Here is a 19,333-nt window from a genome sequence, read left to right on the forward strand (position 1 = left end):
GATGAATCTGTGTTACATAATAAAAAATATACCTTGAAATAGTAATATTACTATTTCTCAATATTTAATTGACAAATATCAACCTTACTATGACCTTATATCTTTTAAAAATTAAATAGCACTGTAAATAATGAATTCACAAAATATTCCTGAGCACTTTGGGTTGAATTTCTGAAGTATGGAAGGAATGAATACACCTGGTTATCAGTACCAATCTTTCAAAAATCAAAGTGCTTGGAGAAGAGCCAGTATTATAATGAGCTTGACGCAAATTATCAAATTAATCCTGGTTGATGCAATGATTGTCCTAACTTGTGAGGCCACCTGTCTCCATTTGAAGATGTCAACATCAAAAGTGAAACAACATTAACTGAATGCCCATAATGCTCCAGGCAGTGAAGAGGAAACCAAAATGATAGGGCTTCACCCCAGTGAGCTTGTAATTATAAGGGATGTAATGGGTACGGGGGTTTTAAGGGAGAAATAAATAGAAATAACAAGATAATATTGAGCAAGAAGAAATTTTAGGATGAGCTCAGGAAAATAGCTTCTATCAAACTTTTCAGTATAATCACTGGAGCCATTATACTGTGTAATGTGGGGGCATTAACAGTAATAACAGTAATCACCATTTATTATGAGTGCAGTGTAGAGAACAATTCTGCAGTGGTAGGAAGATAGAACAGATAGATTTGAAGAGATATGACCCTTTAATTCTATGACGCTGCGCAAAATAGGAATTCTAAGAACAGAAGGTCTTAACCACTTCATTATCAAAGGAAGTACTGCCTGACCAGATCCAACACAAGTGTCTTCTTTACAACTTTACTCCTTTAATTACAGAAGATGGTTTTTACTATGATTGACTCAGCTGAAAAAACACTAGCACCAGGAACAGCTGTTTACTTTTTGTTAGTTGGGAGCGTGTTTATCTATCTTACTATTTTCTTTCCTCTTTAAGAAGTAACACACAAAATAATTTTATCTTGCAAGCGTATGCAATAAATCAGGTAAAGGACAAAGAATGAAACTTTATTTGAAAAATTAAAGAAATTTAGATTATTTTGTAAAGCATTTTTAATTGAATTTTTAAATCACGATAACTGTAGATTCACATGCAATTGTAACAAACAATGCAGAGTACCTTCAATCCAGTTTACCCAGTGGTAACACTTTGCAAAACTGTATTATAATATCACAACTTGGTATTTACATTGATACAATCCACCTATTTTATTCATATTTTCCCAGCTTAATATGTACATATTTGTGTGTGAGTATTTAGTTATACACAATTTTATCATATACGTAGGTTTATGTATGTACCACCACTGTTAACATATAGAACATTCCATTACCACAGGGTCCCTCCTGTTACCCTTTTATAACAACAACTAACTCTGCCCTCCTCCCTTCCTCAACCCTTGGCAACCATTAATCTGTTCTCCATTTCTAAAATTTTGTCATTTCAAAAATGTTGCATAAAGGAATCAAACAGTGTGTAACCTTTAGAGATTGGCTCTTTTCACTAAGCATAATTCCCTGGAGAGTCATCCAACTCATTACATGTATCAAATGTCCATTCCTTTTCCTTGCTGAGTAGTATTCCATAGTATTCATATACCAGTTTGTTTAATCATTCACCTGTTGAAGGATACATCTGGGTTGTTTACAGTTTTTAACTATTACAGAGCACTGCTATGAATATTGATGCAGGTTTTCATTTCATTTGCCCAGGAGTGCAATTGCTTGATCAAATGGTAATTGCATATTTAGCCTTATAAGAAAATGACAAATTGTTTTCAGAATGGTCACACCATTTTACATTTCCACCAACAATGTAGGAATGATCCAGTTTCTCTGATCCAACTGCCTTATAAGTTGTTAGTTGCCTTTCTCTTACTGCGTCCTTGCCAGCACCCCGTGTTGTCAATATTCTTTATTTTAGCCATTCAGGTGGGTGTACAGTGACCTCTCATGGTCTTAATTTGGATTTCCTGAGTGGCAAGTGCTGATGAACATCTCATACACTCATTTGCCAACTGTATGAGCTCTTCAGTGAAATGTTTTTTCATCGCTTTTATCCATTTTTGTTTGTGAATGTTGAGTTTTGAGAATTCTTTATGTTCTCCAGCAACCAATCCCTTGTTGAATATGTTGTTTGCAAATATTTTCTCCTAGTCTGTGATTTATATTTTCATCTTCTTCACAGAGGCTTTTGCAGAACAAAGGTTTTTAATTTTAATGATACCCACTTTATCAATTTTCCTTTATAGATAGTGCTTTTGGTGTCAAGTCTCAGCACTTTTTGCCTGGGTCTAAATTCTAAAGATTTTCCCTTGTTTTATTTTTAAGTTTTATAGTTTTATGTTTTACGTTTAAGTTCATTTTGAATTTATTTTTGTGTACTGTGGAAGGTTTAGGTTAAGTTTGTTTTTTGTTTTGTTTTTGCCTATGAGTGTTCATTTGCTCTAGCACCATATACTGAGAGTCTAAACTTCCTTCATTCAATTGCTTTTATAACTTTGTGAAAAATCAGTGACTCATACTTGTATTTATCTCCAGGTTCACTATTCTGTTTCATTAACCTATGTGCCTATCCCTCTGACAATACGAAACCGTCTTGATTACTATAGCTATATAGTAAGACTTGTATTGAGTAGAGTGATGCCTCCAACTTTATTCTTCTATGTCAAGATTGTTTTAGCTATTCTAGGGCCTGTGTCTTTCCATATAAATTTCAGAAAATATTTATTAATGTTTACAAAAAACCTTGTTGAGTTAACTGCATTAAACCCATAGAACTTTTTAGGAGAATTGTCGTCTTTACTAGGTTGAATCTTGCTAATCCATGAACATGTTATCTTTTTCCATTTACTTAAATCTCCTTTGATTTCTATTATCAACACCTTGTAACTTTCGGCATGCAGATCCTGTATATGTTTTATTAAGTACATAACTATTGTATTTCATTTTCTTTGGAGTGATTATAAATGGCATCCTGTTTTTAACTTTAGTTTCTACATGTTCGTTGTTATTATGTAGAAATACATATTGCTGAACTCACTTATTAGCTCTAGGATTTCTTCTGGTAGATTCCTTGTGATTTCTTTATGGAGCTAACTATGTTATCTGCAAAAAGGGTGTGTTTTATTTAAGATTTTTGTTTAAAATATAGTTAACATGCAATATTATATTAATTTCAGGGGTATACCATACTTATTCAACATTTATATACCTAAAGAAGTGATCACTATGATAAGTCCAGCAACCATCTGACACCATACTATGCTATCACAATATTATTGAATATATTCCCTATGCTGTATATTTCATACCCCATGACTTGTTTTATACCTGGAATTTGGACCACTTATTCCCTTTCACCTTTTCCACCCTTTTAAAATTTTTCAATTACAGTTGACATTCAATATTATTTTATATTAATTTCAAGTATACGAGGTCTGACAATTACGTTCGCAAACTTGTTGCAAAGATGTTGCTAACATTTTTGGATATCAGAGGGATTATTCATTATGAATGTGTACCAACTAGACAAACAGTTAACCAAATTTGCTATTTGGAAGTGCTGAAAAGGCTGCATGAAAAAGTTAGATGATCTGAACTTTTTGCCAACAATTCATGGCTCTTGCATCACGACAATGCACCAGCTCACACGGCACTGTCTGTGAGGGAGTTTTTAGCTAATAACAATAACCGTATTGGAACACCCTCCCTACTCACCTGATCTGGCCCCCAATAACTTCTTTCTTTACCTGAAGATAAAGAAAATATTGAAAGGAAGACATTTTGATGACATCCAGGACATCAAGGGTAATATGACGACAGCTCTGATGTCCATTCCAGAAAAAGAGTTCCAAATTGCTTTGAAGGGTGGACTAGGCACTGGCGTCGGTACATAGCTTCCCAAGGGAAGTACTTCGAAGATGACTGTAGTGATATTCAGCAATGAGGTATACAGCACTTTTTCTATAATAAGTTCACGAACTTAATTGTCTAACCCTAATTGTCATACAGCATAGTGGTTAGACATTTACATAATTTAAGAAGTAATCGCTGTGACTAGTCTAGTATCCACCTGGCACTGTACATAATTATTACCATATCATTGACTATATTCCCTATGCTTTACATCCCCATGACTATTTTGTAACTACCAATTTATACTTCTTAATGCCTTCATTTTTTCACCCTACCCTCTAACCCCCTCCCATCTATCACCCGCAAAATCTAGTACCATTTGACACCATACATGGTTATTACAATATTATTGACTGTATTCCTTATGCTGTACCCTACATCTCCATATCTATGTTGTAAGAACCAATTTGCACCTCTTAATCCCTTCCCCTTTTTTTCACCCACACCTTAAACCTCCCTCCCATCGGGCAACCATAAAAATATTTTCTGTATGTATGAGTTTGTTTCTGTTTTGTTTATTTATTTTGTTCTTTAGATTCCACATATCAGCAAAATTATATTGCATCTGTCTTTTTGTGTCTGACACTCCACTCAGCACAATACCCTCCAGGTCCATACATGCCACTGAGGATGGCAAGAACTCATTCCCTTCCGTGGCCGAGCAATATTCCATTGTATATATGTACCACCTCCTCTTTATGCATTCTTCTATCAATGGACACCCAGGCTGCCTCCATATCTGGCCATTGTAAACAATGCTGCATATGGATGTTCATGTCTCCCCTTGAGTTTCTTCAGATAAATATCTAGAAGTGGGATTACTCAGTCCTCCTTTGTCTCTTGTTATAGCCTCTGAGCCTCTGTTTTAAAGTCTGTTTGTCTGGTATAAATATTGCTACCTCAGACTTTTATTTTCCTTTTTCATGGAATATCTTTTTCCATCCCTTTACTTTTAGTCTGTGTGTGTCTTTTAATCTGAAGTGAGTCTCTTGTAGGCAGCATATACAAGGGTTTTGTTTTCTTATCCATTCAGTCTTCCTATGTTTTTTGATTGGAGTACTTAATTCATTTGCATTGAAACTAATTGCTGATGGATATGTCGCTATTGCCATTTTGTTATTCATAATTTTGATTTTTTTTTTCCATCTTAAAGATGTCCCTCTAACATTCTTTGTATTATTGGTTTAGGGCTGATGAACTCTTTAGCTTTTTCTTGTCAGGGAAGTTCTTTATCTATCCTTCGATTCTAAATGATAGCTTTGCTGGGTCGAGTGCCCTTGGTTGTAGGTCCTAACTTTTCATCACGTTGAATATTTTGTGCCAATCCCTTCTGGCCTGCAAATTTTATGTTGAGAAATCAGTTGACAGTCTTATGGGAGCTCCCTTGCAAGTAACTAGTTGACTTTCTCTTACTACTTTTAGGATTCTTTCTTTGTCTTTCACCTTTGCCATTGTAATTATAATGTGTCTTGGTGTGGGCCTGTTTGGGTTCATCTTTTTGGTGACTCTCTGTACCTCCTGGACTTGTATGTCTATTTCCTTCACCAGATTAGAAAAGTTTTCAGTCATTATTTCTTCACATAGGTTTTCAATTCCTTGCTCTGTCTCTTTCCTTCTGGTACCCCTATGATGCGACTGTTGTTGCACTTGATGTTGTCCCAGAGGTCCCTTAAACAATCCTCATTTTTTTAAATTCTTTTTTCCTTTTGTTGTTCTGTTGGGTGTTTTCTGCTACCTTGTCTTCCAAATTGCTGTTCGATTCCTCTGCTTCATCTTGTCCACTGGTGATTCCTTCTAGTGCATCCTTCATTTCAGTTATTGTTTTCTTCACTTCTGACTGGTTCTTTTTTATGGTTTCTATGTCCTTTTTTATGCTCGCTATCTTTTTGGTGAAGGTCTCACTAAGTTCCTTGAATATCCTTATAACCATAATTTTGAACTCTGTATCTCGTAGGTTGCTTACCTCCATTTCATTTAGTTCTTTTTTGGATTTTTCTCCTGTTCTTTCATTTGGGACGTCTTTCTTTGTTTCTTCATTTTGGCTGCTTCTCTGTGTTTGCTTCTATCTCTAGGTAGATCTGCTATTTCTCCCAGCCTTGGCCTGATGACCTTATGTAGTAGGTGCCCTGTGGGGCCATGGAACAGTCTCCCTGGTCACCTGCTCCAGGTGCTCCAGGGATATCCCTTGTGTGGGATAACCACCCTCTTGTTATACTTGAGCCTTGATTGCTATTGGCACTTAAGTGGGCGGGATTGACCCTCAGGCTGATTGGCTGTGGGGTTAGGCCATGTCCAGAGCTTATAGCCTGCTGTGTGGGAGGCTTACTCTACTGTGTGGGATTTGCCTCAGTGGGCTCTGGTGTCTTTTCAGACCACCCTTTGTGAGTGCCGCTTGTGGGGCTAATTGGGTGTTGTTGTGTTGTGGTCTGAAGCCAACTTTCAAGTATGTTGGTTGTGGGATCTCTTGAGAATGGCTCTGGTGAAGGCCCAGGTCACTCACTGCCTGTGGCTAGCCAGGGCTTCCTGGTAGGAGCCATAAAGCTAAACCTAGAAATGCATAGGAGAGACCACTCTGCGAATTGAGGTCGGCTGCCACCAGCATCAGGCCTGGGGTAGCTCTGCAAAAAGCCTGGACACCCTGAGGCCTGCTGCCACTGCTTGCTCCCTTAAGGTTCAGCCATTGATTAAGCCTTGTGTATTATGCAAGTTGGGTGAGGCAGGTTCTCAGAGAGTCACTAGAGTGGGAAAAGTTGTGTTCACTATGTTAATGTAGATTATAGTAGATTGATTGTCTCCTTTTTGTTTAGTTTTTTTTCTTGAGTTTTTTCCTGTTCTTTCACTTGGGACATGTTTCTTTGTCTCCTCGTTTTGGCTGACTGCCTGTGTTTGTTTCTATGTATTAGGTAGTGCTGCTGTGTCTCCCAGTCTTGGCCTTATGTAGTAGGCGTTCTGTGGGTCCAGTAGCACTTTCTCCCTGGTCACCTGATTCAGATGTTCCAGGCATGTTGCTTGTGAGGGTTGTTTGTGCCCTCTTGTTGTAATTGAGCCTTGATTGCTGTTGGCACATCAATGGAAGGCATTGACCTTAAGGCCTGTTGTAAAGACTGGCCATGACTAGAATGGGGGAGCTGTTGTGCAGAGGTAACAAAACAGAGCAGGATTTACTTTAGCAGGGCTCTGGTGCCTTCCCAATCTTCCCTTTGGGTGGTATCATTTGTGGAGGTGGTTGGGTGGTGCTCTGGTGTGGTCTGAAGCTGGCTACCAGGTGTGTTAGTTCTGGAGCCACTTGGTAGGGGATCTGGTGCAGGCCAAGGTCAGCTGCTGTGTATGCCCTGCCTGTGGTCATCTGGTATTATCTACAAAGTGATCTGCAGTTGTTTGCCACTTATGTTGGCTTGGAGGTGCCTGCAAGAGGCTAAGCTGTGAACTGAAGCTGGCTTCTGCTAGTACTGGGCTTGAGGCTGGTTAGCAAGATGTATGAGGCATGCTGAGGCAAGATGGTTTGTCTGGGGTTGCAAACCTTTGAGAGATTTTAGGAAAGTCTAAAACATGAGCCAAGGCAGGCTATTTGTGTGGAAAAGTCACTGGAAGGAGCTTGAGTGAGCCCACAAGTTGGTTGGTGCATGCTCTCCAGGAATCACCTACTCTGCCATCTTGACTAGAGGCTCCCCCCTTTGTTAAGTTTTTAACTGCTATAACATCTGTAGTTATACCTCTGTTTTATGTCTGATTTTGGTAATTTGTGCCTTTAAAAAAAAATTTTGGTTAGTCTTGCTAGGGGTTTGTAAATTTCACAGATTTTTTTCAAAGAATCAGCTTTTGGTTTTATTGACTTTTCTATATTATTTTCCTATTCCATTGACTTTTGTTCTAATTTTAATTATTTTCTTCCTACTGCTTAATTTGGGCTTATTTTTATCTTCTTTTTCTAGCTTCTTAGGGGTAATAATCTAAATTATTGATTTGAGATCTTTTCTCATTTCTAATATAAGCATTCATTTTTAAGAATGCTTTAGCTGTACCCCACATATATTATTATGTTTTATTTTCATTTCTCCCAGTTCTATGTATTTTATTTTCCTTTGAGAATTCCTCTTTAACTATGGATTATTTAGAAATCTATCGTTTAATTTCCATATATTTAGAGATTTTCCTGTTGTTTTTCTGTTACTGATTTTTAGTTTGATTGCATTACGGTCAGAGAAAACAATCTCTGTACAATTTCAGTTTTTTAAAATTTGTTATTATTATTGGTATTATTATTGTTACCTAGGATATTGTCTATCTTGGGTATGTTCCATCTTGCCTGAAAAAAATATGTGTTCTGTTTTTGTTTGGTGGAATGTTCTGTATGCCAATTACATCCTGTTGTTTGATTGAGTTACTTATATCTTCTATCCTTGCTGATTTTCAGTCTAATAGTAGTTCTATCAGTTCCTAAGAGGCAGTAGTAATTCATTTTGAATCAGAAAAAAAGGCTAATTGTTAATGTGTCCATATATCAGTTCATAAACTCAATAAGCATAGTATGTTGTGAAAAAAAATTTGTATTTAAATAGAAATAAGCATCAATAATTACTAAAACAATCTCTACTTTTCTTAAATTTCAAAGAAATATAAAAGTGAATGGGATGAACCAAAGCCTAGAAAATATTTTCAAACCTGAAAAAAAACCTCTTTCTTCCTTAAATCTTAAAGACACCATATTTTGATAAATATGCAGCAGTTTCACATCTGACAATCAAACAGTTCTCCTTACCTGGATTCACTTTTTAAAAAAATTCATGTTGTTATTTTCTATTATTTCTCACATCTTTCTATGTTGTGGCAAGGATTAGTCTTGACTTATGTGAATTTTTAATAATGCAAATCTCTATAGTTGCATGCCTCCCATAAATGTAGGTACTGTGTATTGAAAACCTAGTTAGGTGAAAAGACTATCATTTTAGGATTGAATTAAACTGAGTTGGTGAAAAAATCCTCAGACTGTAAGAGTACGAGGGGGAAATAAAAAGTAAATTCCTCATAGGTAAATCATGGTGAATTTGCATAATGAGAATAGTAATGAGAAAACAAATTTTAAAGCAACCTGAAAGGAAACACATACTATCAAGAAGAAATGAAATTTAAACTCATAGCACATGACTCAATAGCAACAATAGAAACCAAATGGCAATGATGTAGTCTCTTCAAAGTAAGAGAAATATAAATGTCAACCTTTAATTTTAATCAAGCGAAACTATCATTTAAAGGTAAGGACAAAATGAAGAACTTTTGAAACTAATAAAAACTGAGCTTACCACTCACTTATTACTGAGTGATCAACTAAGGGATGCAGTCAGATCAGAAGGAAATTGGACTCAAAATAAATATGGAAATGCAAGAAGCAAAGGAACTGGATAACATGTTGGCATATACAATGAATTATTAACTATAAAATGATAAAAATGACTAATTTTGAGATGTTTAAAGGGAATATAAAACCAAAGAAATATCAAAACATGAAAGATTGGCAAGTAGGGAGAAAATTGGAATTAAAGCATAAGAATGGTATACAATTCAGTATGAAGATCAAGAATTCATTAACATTGCAGTTATCTATTTTCATATACCCCAAGTATCAGAAGCTTAAAACAACAATCATTTTATTTACTCACAATTCTGTAGGTAAATGTTTTTTTACTCCCTTGTCTAGTACTTGTACTAGTATGGTTCAAATACCTGGTGTTGGCTGAAACACAAATGGGGTCATATGCTAGGACCTATATTCTCACTGTCAGCTCAGTTACTCAGTTCTTTTTTATATAGTCTGAGGGCTTCTCCCTCTCCATGTGACTTTCCAGCAGGATAGCCAGACTTCTTACATGTAAGCTCAGGGCTTCCAAGAGTATGGTAGCAGAAGCCAGAAGGCCTTTTAAAATCTTACATCAAGACCTCACATACTATCACTTTTGCCATGTCCTGTTGGTTAAAGACAAGCCCAGACCCAAGGGCTGGGGACTGCACAAGGGCATGCATACCAAGAGGCACATGTGCATTCAATGTAACAGACTATTACAATTAACATTAGAGTTTGTTAGATTAATTACGCATCCTAAAAATTTAAGGCAACCAATAAAAGAATGAAAATGAAATGTTGAAGGGTCAAGATAACTTAATGAATCCAATATAGTAAAGTGATGGTAATAGAGGAGGACAAAAACAAAGCATGGAAAATACAAAACACAAAATAAGATAGCAGAAATAAAACCAAATACATCAGTACTTACAATACATACAAATTGCTTAAACAAGCTTATTAAAAACCAGATATTCTTTCAGAAAATGTTTAAAATCCAGTTCTATGCTTTTTATAAGAAACAAACTCAAATCATAATGATACAGAAAGGTTGGAAGTGCAGGGAAGAAAAATAAAGACACAACTTGCAAATACTAAATGACGGTGATGTAGTTATAGCAATAGTAGACAAAAGAGACTTTAAGGCAAACTTTAGTTGTAGTGATAAAGAGGATTGGTACTTAATGATAGAAACAATTCACCAGGAAGAGGTAGTAATCTTGACTTTGCACAATGAACAACATAGCCGCAAGCACACATTTTTTATAAAGGAAAATTTGATAAAATATCAGAATAGGTGAAAAAGAAGACATAGAAAAGAAAGAAGACAGAAAAAAATAGAAAATGTGAACAATAATATTAAAAAGCTTCATATAAGGATATACGAGAAACTGTCCCCAACAATTAAAGCTCTGAACACACACAGAGAATTTATGAAAACCAAGCTCTCAGCTAGGGCACAAAGGAAGTCTTTAAAAGTACTAACATTCAGTAGCATGTAAACCATATTGACCACAATGCAATAAAATTAGAAACTGACACTTAAAACTAGCCTGAAATGAAAACTATCATAATTAACTTTAAGATGTTTGAACCTGAATGATGTTATATGAACACTGTATTTGAAAACTTATGAGATATAGCCAATGATGCTTACAAAAAATATAAAACATAGTCGTAAATGTCTACATTTTTTAAAAGATTGAAAATAAATGAGCCCAGTGTTCAATCAAAACAGCCTACACACCTCCAAATTAGATTAATTAAGATTAGATTAATAAAGTCTAAAGAAACCTCTGGAAAGATTGATCAAGAAAAAAAGGAAGGTACAACTAAACCATATTAGAAACGAAAGAATTTACTGTAAAGATTTTTAAAATTTAACTACTTTATAATAATACACTTGAAAATTTAGATCAATCAAATAGACTTTTTTATTAGTTAAATGTATGTTATCTAACTTGACTCAAAAAAGAAATAAAAAAATTTGAATAGCTTTGTATCCAGGAGTACTATTTAAAAATATTCAGCAACTGATATGGGACAGACAATGATAAAAACCAAAGGACAACTAACAAGTCTAAACAGACAATTGCTGAAAACAGCTGATATAGATTTACCATGTGTATTAAATGACTATCAATCTCATACATCTCTGTTGAAGAAATTAAATCAGAGGTCAAAAGTCTACACACCAAGAAGTACCATGCCCAGAAGATTTTACAAACAAGTTTTACCCAAACTTTAAGGAGCAAGTAACTCTTTTCTTATACAAAATGTCCCAGATAATAGGAAAAGGAAAGCCACTTCCCAAATCAGAATTAGACCAAAATATATAAGAAGAAAACTGTATAGGTAAGCTTAAGTATGAATATGGATACAAATATCACAAATACAATATTTGCAAACTGAATTCAGCAATATATATTAAAAATTATCATGACTAATTAGGGTGTATTTCAGAAATATAAGGATAATTTAAGACATGAAATTTTATGAATGTCATTTTCCACATTGATAACTTTAAAAAATATATGATAATCTCAATATATGCCCCCAAAACTTTAATAAAATTCCACATTTATTCATGCTTTTAAAGCAATCAAAAGAACATTTTAGCACTTAGAAACAGAAGGGAAATTTCTTCAACTGATAAAGAGCATTTATCAAAAATTTACCACAAATATCATACTAAGTGGTGAAACAATAGAAGCATTTTGTTAGAAGTCAAGAACATGGCAAGGATCTCACCCTTACTGTTTCCATTCCACTTAATTCTAGAGGTCTTCACCAGAGATAGAAATGAGAAAAATCAATGAAAGATAATTATTGAAATGGAAGGGAAATATTATGTCCAGAGAATTGGATTGTCTATGCAGAACATTCAAGAGAAGCTCCAAACTATTCAAGGTAATAAGAGAGTTCAGCAAGGTGGTGTGTTATGGGTGCAATATTAAAAATTCAATGTCATCCCAGTACACCAGCAACAACAAATTAGAATGTAATTTTTAAAAATTATTCCATTTACAAAAGTAACCTAGGAATACAACTAACATGAAAGATAAAATACCTTTATGGAAAACATTATGATGTATTCCTTCAAAACATAAAAGAAGACCTAATTAAATGAGGAAATAGAATATGCTCATGGTTAAGAAAATGCAGTGTCACAAAAATGTCAGTTCTTCCTCCAAATTAATGTACAAATTCAATGCAAATCCAAATGAATTTTCAGGGGGCTTTATCTTGAGTTTTGAGAAGCTGAGCTTAAACTTCAAGTGAATAAAAAAGGGCCAAGAATAGCTAAGACAGATATCATCCTTACTACATATCAATACTTATTATGAAAGAAAAATAGACCAATAAGTCAGGAGAAAAAGTCCCAAAAAAGAGCTTGCAAGTTTGGAAATAGTTTATATAACAGAAGTGGCATTGCAACTCAGTTTAGACAAGATGGCTATTCAATAAACGATGCAGGAACAGTATGTTACCATACAGGGAGAAAGGTGAGCCCTTCATCTCGTACCATACACACGCTCAATTCCAGATGGATTAGATGCAAGTGTGAAAAGCAAAACTTCAAAACTTTTAGGAGATAATGTAGGAGAATGTCTTTATGACCTCAGGGTAAAATGAATTGCAATGCAAAATTAAAAAAGCACAAGTCATAAAAAAAATACAATTAAATTTGAGTATTTTTAAATTTAAAAACTCTGTAAAACAAAAGACATTGAAAGATAAGCCAGAGATTTGGAGAAGATACGTGCAATACATATATCTAACAATGATTCAATAGTCTAACTATGTAATGAATGTCTACAGGTCAAAAGGAAAAAGTCAAATAACCATTAGATAAATGAGAATGATATAAAGTAAATTCAAAGAAATGGAGACATGAATGGGCAATTGATATAAACACAAAAGAAAAATGTTCAAACTGGTCAATAATCAAATAAATGCCAATTAAAACAAGGAAATATCTTTTCAGGCCCATCAGATTGGCAAGATATCTGATAATACTAAGTGTTGGTCAGGATGAAGAAAATCTCATACAAGTAAAATTGATACAAACACTGTGAGAAATAATTTAGCATTATCTGATAAAATAGGAGTTGTGCACACCTCATGACCCAGCAATTCTGCTTTTTAGTATACACCCTAAAGAAAATTTTGCACTTACACTTAAGGAGATATAAAATTAGATTTTCATTACATTATTGCTTATAATAATAAAATATTGACAATAACTTAAATGTTTATCTGTTGGAAAATAGGTAAGTGTGGTATTTGGTTGAACCACATGAAATTGCTGCTATTCAACCATTTTGATATAGTTCAATCTAATAAATTTATAAAACCGAATGTTATATAGGATCTAAAAATGAATAAACTAGATCAAAATAACTCACTACGGATGAATCTCAAAACACAATATTGAGTGAAAAACCCATGGTGTAATATGTATGGTATAATTACACAAGCACTCAGGCAAAAATTAGCTTCTTTAAGATAGAGCATCTATACATGACAATAACTAGAATGGTTTTAAAAATTCAGAAATGTTTGAAGATGACAGAAGTATTTGTTGAGAACCATATTTTTTCATGCTCATACTGAAAGTAGAGATTCCCCAAAAGGAAACAATAGTGCTGTCAGAACAAGAGGACGGGCCTTAGGCAGCCCACAATTACAAATGTCCACTGTACCATCCTAGTTCCTTACTTTTATTTCAATTTATTTCTTACTTACTAGGTGACCCATTAAGGGCTACCAATCCAAAGAGAAGACAATAAATAATTTTATGCTGGAGACCAACAAATCTCCAGAGCTAGAACAAAACAAATAAAGGTTATTAATTGAAAAAAATCTATTCCAACATTCTCCACTCATTTCTTAGAAATTCTTATGTATATGATATCAATTCTAAACTCATTTTAAGTAAAGATTAAGATTGGCAAATTCACTTCTAATGTTCCCTGTCCTTTGCTTGTGCAGTTAGTGATCCATGCATGAATTTTTTAAAACTGTGCTCTTAAGTGATGTAAAGGGAAAATCCCACAGTACCACAAATGTGAATGAATTTTGTTTCTCAATCGTTTTTCTTCCTATTTAAAATTCATTATTTGTTTCCCATTATATATACAAAAAAATTTAAACTTAGCAGAGTTCAAGGCCTTCTTGATATTGCTTCAACATAGTAGGTGATATCTCTACTGGTATCAGTTCAAATAGGTTCAGTTCCAATGTGCAGAGGACTCATAAGACAGAAGCTGATATGGCAACTCTATAATCATCAGAGACCCAGGCTCCTTCTAACTTGTTGCTCTACCATCCTCAACATTTGATTTCCATCTTGTGGTCCAAGAGGGTACTCTAGAACCTGCCATTACATTCACATTCTGGCAACAAGGAGGAGGAAAGTGGAGGAAAGGGCATATCCCTGATGTCTTAGGGCACTTTCAGGAAGTTGCACACCTCACCTTGAGCTTACATCTCGATGTCCGGAACTTAGCCATATACTACACTTAGCTTCAAGGGAGCTGGGAAATACAATTTTTATTTTAAGTGGCTAATGCCCAGCTAAATTTGGGAGCTTCAATTACTGAGGAAAAAGTGAACTGATATTGTGGAGGCAACTAGTAGTTTCTGCCACACCACCCTTCCTCTCCTCCTCCAAATGAGGGAGAATATTGGCTGGGTCATCTTTACTCTTGGGCAGAGTCACTGCACAGTAAAAGGCCTCATGCATGTATGCGTGGATATAGCCCTTTCTTGGATGCGCCACTCCATTTCTTCCTTCCATGCAGCTAAATCAGTAAACTGATCAAGGCTTGGCCTAAGAAGCATCTTTGTCTCCGGTCCCTTTCTCTTCATTTACAGGTGTTTGAGCATCTTTATTGATCTCATAGCAGCAGTTGGCTGATAGCTTGCTTTAGGCACACATGGGGTGTGAATCACATGCTCCATTATACTTTAACAGAAAGTTACACTTTAAGTTACAGGCTTGAGACTAGCTAATACTTAAAATAAATACATTGGTTTTAGTTTTAAAGAAAAAGTACTTAGAATTCAGAACCTCAAGGGAACGCTCAAGGCTGTCAGGTGGAAGAATCAGAAGGGAACCAAGGCATTAGGACAGGAATAGAGAGACAAGAAACCCCTATGGGAATTTGTATCTTATCAACCGCCTCTTTTTTCTCTTCTATGAAATAGTCATAAAACTTTATATTGTTCACTAGGGATTTGTATGAGTATATTCTAGATAGGACTCAGAGAAGAAGAAATGAAGGTAACAATTTGTATTCTGCCACTTGCAAGTTCAGAAACCCAAGACAAATGAACTTAAGGAAGAGAGAGAGAGGAAGAGAAAGTCAGCTGGCTTATAAAACAGGGAAGTCCAGGGATGAATTTGTATTTAGACATAGTAAGTAATATGGTTTGTCTCCTTCACTTTCTTTTCTCTTGTCTCTCTTCTCATCACCCTCTGCACCCATTTTTTATCTATTGCTTTTACCATGTCTGCCTCTGCTTTCCTTTGTCTGTTGGTCTCACTCTTTTGCTTCCCACTAAAGACAGGCTTTTTCCATGCAGCTAGGAATGTACCCACTGGCAGCCCCAGGTCCACATATTCCCAGCCCAGTAACACAGCAGAAAAGCAATTGGCTTCTCACACTTGTATATCGATCCTGAGGAAGGCTCTGTCCCTGTGGAATCATGTGCCCATTCCCATATCAATCAGTATACCAAGCATATAATGAACAATGGATGGCACAGTCTGGGTCACATGACCACCCCATGGCCAAAGAGTGCCAGGCAGTATGATTGACAGCCCTGTCCAGACTGTCTCGAGTTGGGAAAGAATTTCCCAAAGAAAATGGGGTGCTACCACCAAATGTGCTGGTCAAGGAAAAAAAAAAGCTTCCAAATACACTCCATTATGTTTTGTTTTCCATATTTGAACTAAAATATATAGTTCATTTTAGATTAAATCACCATCACAGAACTGAACAATTCCAATCACTGTCAAAGTGTTGAATGAGTGGTGTAGAGAAATAAAAATTGACCAGCAAGAAGGTCTGAGAATACCACTTCTGAATCAGAGGGAAATTATGAAACAACTGAGTTTAGCCTGATAGCTTTTGCAGGAAGGCCCAGTTTATAACAGAATAGATTTTTAGAAATAGGACTAATATGTCAAAGTTTGTTCATATTTAATGAGCTACCAAAATTCAAATTGCAATACAAAAAAGAGGTTCCAATGTATGGTCCCACCAACAATACATAAAAGTGCCTGTTCTTCACATCTTAGTATTAGTCATTAGTGAAATGCAAATTAAAATCACAATTAGATACTAGTACACATCTATTAGAAAGTCTAAAATTAAAAAGACTGACCATATTGAATGTTGGTGAGGATGTGAAGTAACTGGAAATCTCATACATTGTGATGGAAATGTAAAATGGTTCAGCCACTTTGGAAAAGATTTTAACAACTCTTAAAATGTTAAACATACACATACCAGGTGATCCAGCTATTCCACTTCTAGGGATTTACTTAATAGAAAAAGAGCTAGATGTCCATACAAAAACTTATACACAAAGGTTCATAGTAAGTTGAGACGGAGTTGAAAGAAACGGAAAACTTGTTAGATATTAGATTCAGACAGACCTTGACTTGAAACCCATTTCATCTTGAGCAAGTTACTTAACCTCTTTAAGCTCAAGCCAGAGAAGAGCTACTGTTAAATCCTAATCATAGAAAAGTCCAAAAGAATGCCCTGTCCAATCCTGTGGAAAGAGATTGGAACTGGACGAGGGTACCGATGAGAAGTGAGTTTAAGAGAGCAGGGAGTACAGCCACAGTCAGGCAGCATTTCATCACATCTTCCTGGTTTCCTGATGATGTATGTCCTGCCTATTTTGCAGTACTGTTGTAAGTCATTGACTGATAATTGATTCTTAATTTGCCTAAAGTCTTACTCTTCATTTCTCCTATAAGCTGTTTGGGAAATCCTCTGAGAATAGGATTGATAGCCATTTGCATGGTGATGTTGGGATAAAGCTTCAGTACGTGGTCCATTTCCCAGGCTAGGCAGTTCCAGGAAACAGGGCCAGACCTTTTCTACAGACCTCTCTCCTAATTTTAATTTTGGAAACCCTGAAGCTGGCCTTACCTCAACCTACATGTTTCCCCAAAAATAAGACCTAGCCGGACAATCAGCTCTAATGCATCTTTTGGAGCAAAAATTAATATAAGACCTGGTATTGTATTATATTGTATTATATATTATATTATATCATATCATATCATATCATATCATATCATATCATATCATATCATATCATATTATATTATATTATAAAGACCCAGTCTTATATTATAGTAAAATAAGACCAGGTCTTATATTAATTTTTGCTCCAAAAGATGCATTAGAGTTGATTGTCCAGCTAGGTCTTATTTTCAGGGAAACATGGTATTACATGGGCAATTACTGCAATGTACAAAAAGTTACAAATTTCATTTTGTTCCTTATTTCACTGTGATATATATGAGATCATCAGTTCATTGAGCTTTAGAAACATCACACCAACCTTGCAAAATGAGACGACAAATTGGTTTCCAAGTTTTCTCTAGTGACTTGGGTCTGAGACACCAAACTCTAGCTAGGAACTAGTACACTAGATAAGAATCTCAGAAAAGGGGAGGATTAAATGGACACTGGTACTAAATAATAGAGTCTCTACGAAGTTTCTTCTAGGTGGGGCTCTTAAACTTTCTCACTGATCCATATCTTGTATTTTCACCAGTTGGGATGGCATTCCTGACCCAAAGCAAAGCTGAGATCCTGAATCTTGAACAGCTTGTCAGGGAGACAGTCCCCACCTTTTCTCCAGGTTGCAGAATTGCGACAGTATCTTCTCCAAACCCATATTGGCTCAGGCTGGAGTTGCAATGTCAGTTTTGAGTTCCTGCTGTTGCAGAGAAGGTTTGTCTGACCTCCGAACCTCTGACTAGGCTTCAGGACAGTCTGTCCCCTAAAAGGCAATTGGATGAAGAGACAAATATGTAGGAAAGTTGCAAATAACCAGGAGTTATAAGAATGCTCCCAGGTGAGGGTATGAGGAAACACCCTGCTGAAGACTCTGAGGGCAGAACAGGGAGAAGATATCAAGGCTATCTTCCGGGATTGGGATTGATGGGTTACTGTATTTGCACTGAGGCCTGGGTCACATTCCTATCTATGTGGGGAGGTAAGTCGTATCAATCATCACATTGAAAGCATTGACCTATTGGACCAAAAACAAACCTGCAAATGACCTGGCTCAGTTTCGCCATTTCCATGCTGGCTGCCAGGAGCAAGCTCTTCCTCTTTCAGAGTTCTGACTTGTGAGTGGGCAGAAAACACCTTGTTCTCATTTTACCTTCCCCCAGCTGAGATAAGTTAAATCGTGCTGAAAACTCTATTGATGTTAAGATAAAACAAGAGAGAAATGACTATAGACACTATATATTTGTTTAATCCCTCCTTTCTCTCCTTTGCACCCCCAAACCACTGCTCAAATTCAAGCTTGCACTGTCTCTCATCTGGACTTCTCCGGCCACTTCTCACTTTGTTTCCTTACATGCATCTGTCCTTCTCATGCCATTCTTCAGACCATATCTGATCTCTGTTTAAAATTTAAGCTTTGCGCAGTGGCAATATCGTAGCCAATGAGGTATAGCCGAGGAGTGATTATTGCTAATTGAAAATTCATCAATGCCCTCAAGAAACTGCCTTTCTAGACTCATCTCCAGCTGTGTCTCCCCAATGTCTTTATGGTATTTCCCCACTTTAGGTTACGAGGTCAAGGAGAGCAAGGTTATCTCCTTGATTATATTTGCCACAGCAACTGTGGTAATACTGGGTACACAGCACATGGGCCACAGATAGTTGTTGATTCTATTTCCTTTGTCCACTGTCATCAACGGCTTGGCCGTGGTTCCCTGTGCTGATGGCCTGGCAAACCCAGCCACAAACAGAGTAATTAACAAAAGAAGAAAGACCCTTTTTC

General features: G+C 35.9%; 1 pseudogene; it reads left to right on the top strand.

Moving 5' to 3' along the window:
- The first annotated feature begins 18,963 nt into the window (after positions 1-18,963).
- Positions 18,964-19,079, top strand: LOC117021831 (uncharacterized; annotated as a pseudogene).
- The last annotated feature ends 254 nt before the right edge of the window (positions 19,080-19,333 follow it).

This window comes from Rhinolophus ferrumequinum, chromosome 4 (genome assembly GCF_004115265.2).
Source record: "Rhinolophus ferrumequinum isolate MPI-CBG mRhiFer1 chromosome 4, mRhiFer1_v1.p, whole genome shotgun sequence".
NCBI lineage: Eukaryota > Metazoa > Chordata > Mammalia > Chiroptera > Rhinolophidae > Rhinolophus > Rhinolophus ferrumequinum.